Source organism: Rhineura floridana, chromosome 11 (genome assembly GCF_030035675.1).
Source record: "Rhineura floridana isolate rRhiFlo1 chromosome 11, rRhiFlo1.hap2, whole genome shotgun sequence".
Lineage (NCBI taxonomy): Eukaryota > Metazoa > Chordata > Lepidosauria > Squamata > Rhineuridae > Rhineura > Rhineura floridana.
In genome coordinates this window covers 34,227,598-34,235,120 of record NC_084490.1, presented here as the reverse complement: position 1 = coordinate 34,235,120, position 7,523 = coordinate 34,227,598, and the positions used below count along the sequence as shown (strand labels likewise).

The 7,523-nt window shown below is 43.4% G+C and overlaps 1 pseudogene; it reads right to left on the bottom strand.

The window, feature by feature from the left end:
* Positions 1–1,507: 1,507 nt before the first annotated feature.
* LOC133367875 (olfactory receptor 8H3-like) lies at positions 1,508–6,175 on the bottom strand (annotated as a pseudogene).
* Positions 6,176–7,523: the final 1,348 nt, after the last annotated feature.

Genomic DNA, 7,523 nt, shown 5'->3' with positions numbered 1-7,523 from the left:
CATAAAGAACTTACTAGATGGTTGCAGCAGCAACTAGAAGATATTTTTAAATGCAAAAGAAAAATCGAATACGTCTTTCTAGCTGCCTTTTCCCACCACAGCTGGGGAACTGGGGTGGTGGCACATGCAATGGCTTATACTCTGAAAATAGCTCAACAGATTGATCTGCAGCTTACCTGTGTATGAGAGGAACATCTGAGGAAGGCCCATGCACATTGGTTGATGACCCCTGATACTGCTTGTCCCCCATTCTCTTTGTCCTCCTCTTCCCATTGGCCACTCTCATTCCTCCTCATCTCCCCTGCCCGCCTCTTTTACTGTTTTTTAAAAATGTATTCCTTGCCATTGCAATAGCAGCAGCATCACTGGCAGCTTCTTTGCCATCTCCAGCACCTGGGTTTGTCAGCACCTGGGCTCTGAGAAAAATGTTCTTCTTTAGCGTGTGGCATTCTGGGTGAAGTAGTTTACAGCAGCAACTAGAAAGATATTTTTAAAAGCAAAAGAAAAATCAAAAACGTCTTTCTAGCTGCCTTTTCCCACCACAGCTGGAGAACTGGGGTGGTGGCACATGCATTTTCCTGACCACCCAGAATGCTTAAGTCTGAGAAGAAAAATCCCTTTGGCCCTTTCTCAGAGCTCAGGTGAGGCAGGGAGATGGAGTCTGGGGGCAGAAAGTTCCCAGCTCAGTTCAGGCACTTTTGCAGGTCACATGACTGAGCTGAATGGAGTTAGGATCCAGCATCCTCCCTCGGCCTACACCACTCCCTTGGAATGCCCATTTTGGGGGCTGATGCCAACATAAGTTAAACCAGTGTTAACTCCACTGGCTGATCCCTGGCTGAGCCAGCATAAGCAAGTTAAGGTGGTCTATCGCTGAATGAGCTGGGATGAGGAAGTTACACCATTGTAGCTCCACTGAGCTTGGGACCAGCTGGCAGAGCTGGAGATCAGTCAAATCCTAACTCATTCATCCTGGCAGATCTTGGGTTTGGATTGTGTCCTTAATCTATTCCTGATTGGAATGGATGATAATGGTGTGGAGGCAGCAATACATTCAAGCCAAATTCCTTTATATACATGTGGCCAACAATTACTGCCCACTTAATTTTCCATGGAGGTTAGTTGTGCTATGATGCCATAAGACCATACATTCATTTTTACAATGAAAGTTTTTTTTCTTCATCCTATGATAAACCTTCCATGATTGGATTGTTACTTACGTAAGATTCATCCACTGTTACTCCAGCTATGTCGTACATTTAAAGTCTCAAAGAATTTCTTTCTTTTTTTTGAAGAATTATTTTTTCTTAAGCCTTCTCCACCACAAAACCTGAATCATAAGGTACGCTGAATAAGGTGGTATGCCTTGGGTCCAATTTTAGATTGCTCTCGTTCCACACTAAGGATTCAAGAGGCTTTTATTGAGCAATATGGGGGATTAATGAATGATATCATGCCATTTCATATTTCCTTCAGGAATTCATCCCAGGACATTCCTCTAAGTAATCTAAAATCCCATTGGGGAGCCATTTATAATCAAAGCCATTACGCTGATGAGTCTGCTCTTCAAGAAAAGCAAAGAAAAGCAAAAGTCAAACACAAACATACATCAGTTTAATATTAAAGGGAGGAGGTGTACATTTACCAATTATATATGGTATAATTTTACAATTATAATTTATAATTTTATATTTTTCTTTTATTCTTGTTTTTGTTTTGAATTCCCACTTTCTAATTAAATAATACATGTACTTCTGTGGTGCCTCTATATTTATTTGTTTGTATATTGGGAGGGGGAGAAAACCTTGACTTGAAAGAGATGGGATATTCAAAGTGAGAATGTTGTCATAGTGTCCCATGGCAACAACCTAATGTGAGAATGAGCTCACACTTGAGCTGCTAATGCTTTGCCAGTTTTGGGGTCCTCCTGACAGTGTCATACTTACCCAATTCTGCAGCTGTCACTGAGGTTATTATTTGTTCTGAGTTATTGTTCTGTAAACTGTTGTGGAAAAGTTATTGGGAAACTTTGCATAACAAGAACTTAGTCGAAGCACACATCTTGAGTTGTAGTGCAGCACCTTTTGCTAACAAAGTCACTCTTGTGAATTATACTCTTTTCTCATGTAAGGATCTTAGAATGAGTCAGGAAAAGCTCTTCTCCTCAGAGTGTAGCAACAACACTCTCCTTCTGTGGTACAGCAGCAGCTCTAGATAGTATCTGATATTATATCTAACACCGTTTTGTGACAGTTTCAACTTCTCAGTTAGGCTTTAATATTTAACTATAAATTACAAGAGCTGTCATTTATTAGATTTTTAAATGCCAAACAGAAGACTCCTATGCTCCATTTCATAAATAAATAAATAAACAAGCCCAAGATGCCTCATGCATTTGAGCATATACTCTCCTACAAAGTAAGAGGGGGAACTGCAGGAGGGCAGAATATTGTTGTGCTGAGGTACCACTTGCAGGCTTCCCACAGGCATCTGGTTGGCCATTGTGAGAGCTGGCTGCTGGACTCGATGAACCATTGGCCTGATCCAGCAGGCTCTTCTTAAGTTCTTAAATAAAAGGGCTTCATTTGGAATTAAAAGCATCCCTCTTCCTTCATAGGATCTGAAGAGAAAAACAGTACTTATCATGGACATTTTGAATAAAAGTTTCTTTTTGGAAAAATGGAACAAAAAAGAGTTATAATGGCCATTGAGAAGAAACATCAGAAACTATCTTACACTAAGCCAGAACATTGCTCCATCTAGTTCAGTAGAATCACGGCTTTTTCAGGGTTTCTGATAGCAGCTTTTCCCAACCCTACCTGGAGATGCTGGGAATTGAATTTAGGAATTTTTACCTGTGCAGTGTTTGCAACCGATGGTTGAAATAATACATGGACACAGCAAGCAGAGTTGAACAAAGGGCTACTTTATTAAACTATAAACACACCCTTTAAATTAACCTGCAGAGGGGAAATATAGCTGCAGAAACTGTCTAAACAACCTGCTGCAATACAGCTCTTGGGCGACCAGCCCCTGCTGAGGTAAGGGCAAGCCATTCTGCTTACCCTTACCCCGCCACACCATGTGGGTGATAAGGGAGGCCTGCCAACATCATCCCCCAGGGCCCTACAACTCCAGGTGGATGAGGTAACTAGGCCCCAGAAGCATATTCTGCCCTTGGACCCTAAAGCCCTTCCTGGCAGGCCTCTGGAACCACCAATCACCTCCAAAGATGACTAAGGGGCTACCTAGCTACTTCCCTTCCTATACCTAGCCACCACAAAAGGGGGACAGATCTCTATTTAGTCTCTCTTTACCCCACTGCCAAGAACCACATCTCACAGACACCTCTGCAGGTCATCCAGAAAGATGCTTTTCCCCACATCCATCAGGTGAACTCCATAAAGTTCAGCCCGCGTGTGCTGTATATCAGGGTGATGTAAAACCAACCCCCTGTGTGCCAGAAGGTCCAACCAAAACTGCTGGTTGACCTTCTTGCATGCCCTATCAATACTCCTTGGGTTCCCAAACAATGCCAGACCCTGTGAGGGAGTATGTCTGACCATATCAGCCGCACTAGAGGCCAACATTTCCTCACCAACTGCCTGTCCTCACATGGTTGCAAACAGAGGGCCTTGCCCTTAAGTAAACAGAGGTCATTCCAGCCCAGGTGAATGACCACCACATGCGGAACTGTCCACATCAAACACTGCTGGAACAACATGGGGAGGAGCCCATCTCAGCACATCACTCATCAGCCCAGCCTTTGCACCGTGGCCCACCGACTGAGGCCCGGCTGCAAACCAAAATGTGACTTCACAGCCCTACACCTGCCCAGAGGACCATGCTGTGGCCACAGAGTAAGATGCACATCTGCTCCGTCCCCATCCAGCGACCTGCCAAAACCAAAATAATTACAAATGGTAAGGCCTCAGGCCCTCCTGTCCCATCCAAGAGATGAATGTAACCCTTGTACACCCCCTATTTCCATCTCCTGATGGCCTGTGCTCACGCTGGTTAAAATCCAATGTTAGCTGCCGTGGAAGCAGCCCCAATCCTGAAAGAATGTCCCAAACCTTACAGAGTCCACCCCCAAACTCTGCAGAGCTAGCTCGGTAAGCTCTCAGAACTGAAACCTAGTGAGGAGGGACCCCCCTCATGAATGAACAAGTAACCCAGCTCTGTGCCCCCTGCTTCCAGGAAACAGTGCAATGCTCTCACTGGGCAGATGTTCGGTGCCAGAGATGATGATTACACTATGCTGCACCCTTTATGCCATTGATCCATCTTAATCCACTGTAAATTGATTGCTATAAACTGCCCAGAGAGCTTCGGCTATGGGGCGGTATACAAATGCAATAAATAAATAAAATAAATAAATAAACTTGATCTTGGCACAACCCCCTCCAAACTGACATATGACCAGAGGAGGAAATGTAGAGACTAGTATGATTTGGACCCTGCCACAACTTCCCTAATCCTGAGTGCCCAAAAAAATAACGTGAGCACTGAACCTCATAGTGGGAAGAGCAGTTATCGCCCCACTGGCCTAACAGCCCCCTGAGCAAGTCGGGCGAAAAAGGGTGATGGGAATCAGGGGCAGGTGGGCACTACCTCGCCCAACCTGCCAGCATATGATGGACCCCCAAATCCTCTGAATGTTCCCTAAAAAACCTTGCCTTGGCTACAAAGGAAAGCCACCCAGATTACCTCTCAGTGTCCTGACAGAAAGGCCCCTCTTCCGGCCTTCCACCAGGAGTTCCAGCAGGTGATCCACAGGGATAGGCCACCTCTGTGCGTAGCCCCTGCTGCCCCTGACTCCTGGAGCTCCCTACCTGCTCTCTGATAGCTGCTAAGCTTGCTGGGTACAATGGATAGATTTATGGCCCTTTCTGACTCCACTCTCCAAAATCTCGGGTGGCAAGGCATCTAGGTGAGCCCTGGCCAGTAGCCCCAGCTGTCGAAACCTCTCCATCTGGTTCCATGAGAGAGCATCAGCAACACTATTATCAATACCAGGTACATGCCTTGCCCAAAATAGAACATTAAAATGCAGACATTGGAGAATGAAGGAACAAACCAGACCCATAACCCTAGTGTTCCTAGATGTAAGGGAGTTGGTAACCAGGACTGTGGCCGTGTTATCACACCAGAAATGGACAGTAGAGTTCTGTAGCCTCTCTGCCCACAAGTAGGCCTTGACCATAATAAGAAAGAATTTGAGAAAAGTCAAATCCCTGGTCAGCAGCTCAAACTCCTCTGGGTGGATGGGCAAGAGACAAAAGGTCAATTTGATGTTGTATTTGCCCATAAAGGCACTTCTGCCTCATGTGTGCACCATGCACACTGCAGAACCAAAAGAGGTATAACACATCATTCACAGACTATCTGGTATGAAATCATTAACAGAGTGACCCCACATATAAGACAAGTCATGGATCAATCTAAATTCCCCACGGGCTTTCTTGGGCACTATGCCAAGGGGAAACACCTATCGAGCCAAGGTTGGGAGGGTGATGGGAAAGGGCCCAGCACCCTGCCAGCATGTACTTTTTGATCTTTTTGATCAGTTTCGGTGCAGGAGAGAGAGAGGATGGAAGGGAGCTCACAACTGAAGTGCCTTATGATGTTTGATCCACAGAATTATAACTTGAACAATGTCAAGTGTTTGCAATTGCACAAATGAAACCTATCATCCATGCACTGGCCACTAGTTTTTGGCAGAATGCCACATTCATTATTTCCATGTAATGCAGTGGTTTAAATATACCACAATATCTGTCATAAGCTATTGATGATAGAATAAAAGCCTCACTAGTAGCTGAAAACACAATAAAGATGATGATGATGATAATGATGATGATGACGATGATGATGAATACAGAAAGCCCGAGTGAAGCTTCCACTGACAGAGATCGTCTTCTGCTTGGCAACGATGATCTCCAACATATTTGGGACAGTGACAGATGAATAACACACATCAAGGAAAGAAAGGTGACTCAAGAAGATACATAGGACTCTGAAGATGAGTACTGGTCCTTACAAGCAGCATGATCATTACATTCCCCACCAGGGTTAGCAGATAGATCAACAAGAAAAAGAAGAAAATCTGGAGGTGCAGATTGTTGGAGAGGCCGAGAAGATAAAAATAATGTTCAGCAGTTTGGTTTCCCATGGACAATTATTCTGATGATACACATCTATAAAATTAGAAAAAGTTAAAATTCAACAACCATGATCATCTCAAGAGAAAAAACACAATGATTTGCATTGTTGTAATGCTTGAGTAAGTTCCCCATTAAGATCTTACAGCACTAGCACTACTTCTGCTTTAAAAATAATAAAAAAGATTTGCTACAAAGTTTCAAATCAGCCATCTACTTCTGGGTTAAGATATTACAATATTTCAGTTGGCTTGGTGTTTGTTGGTATATGAGGACAACCAGAGCTTGGAAAAGTTACTTTTTTGAACTACAACTCCCATCAGCCCAATCCAGTGGCCATGCTGGCTGGGGCTGATGGGAGTTGTAGTCCAAAAAAGTAACTTTTCCAAGCTCTTTGAGGGACTCTTGGGCAGCTAAGATGTGCTTACTTATTTCTACACTAGGTTTTTCACTGGCCCATTTGTCAGCAAGGGGCTATTAGGCGCCAGAGAGGAGATCTCTAGATGACCATATGATGGCCTGCAGCCAGATCTGCTCCAACTTGATATATAAAGGTTTTGTTATACTTCCTGGAAAGGTTCCCCTATACTTGTCCCTTCTCTGCTCACATCAACTTAACCAAATGCAAACTACAGTTAATGGAGGTGAATGGAGGTTAAGGGGCTCAGTATGGTGGAAGTAGATATTGTCCAGATAGTTGCTTCAAGGTAGAGGACATGGTGCAATCCTTAATTGAATTTCCCCTGTACTCTGACCTGACGACTCAATACCTCAAGCCCTTATTAGCCAAGATAACCAATAATTGCCCTTAAAATGCCACTACATTTTTACTGACTGGCACAGTCTGCTATATATCATACAGAGTTGTCTAATTAATTAAACTGGCCCTGGGGAAAAAGGAAGCCATCCACTCTTTCTGAAAAGGATATATGCTAACACACATTGCACAGACTTTGTGGGATAATATTTGTCATCAGTTTTTATTATGGTAACACATTTTATAGGTATTTATTTTGATGTTTTGTTACTGTTTTATGTAACTGATTTTATCATTGTGTCTGACTAGGTATTTGGCTTGTTTGGCTGATAAGCAATAACATTTGATTGGATTTTAAATTATCTGAGGAACATCAAAGGAAAGAAAAAGCGTTCTGGAAATAACTAGTTCTTGTAATAATTACTGGTATTTTTGAGGGAGGCTCCTCACAAGTTCCTAAATGATGGGTACTGGGATCCCAGCTCAACCTCTGTCCCAGTTTTGTTGTTTTCAAAACTAGTATGAAACAGCCCTCACAGGAGAGGTGTGATGTTCCTATATTAATGTATATATGGTAAGTGTTGGTTGTTTAGAAGATACAT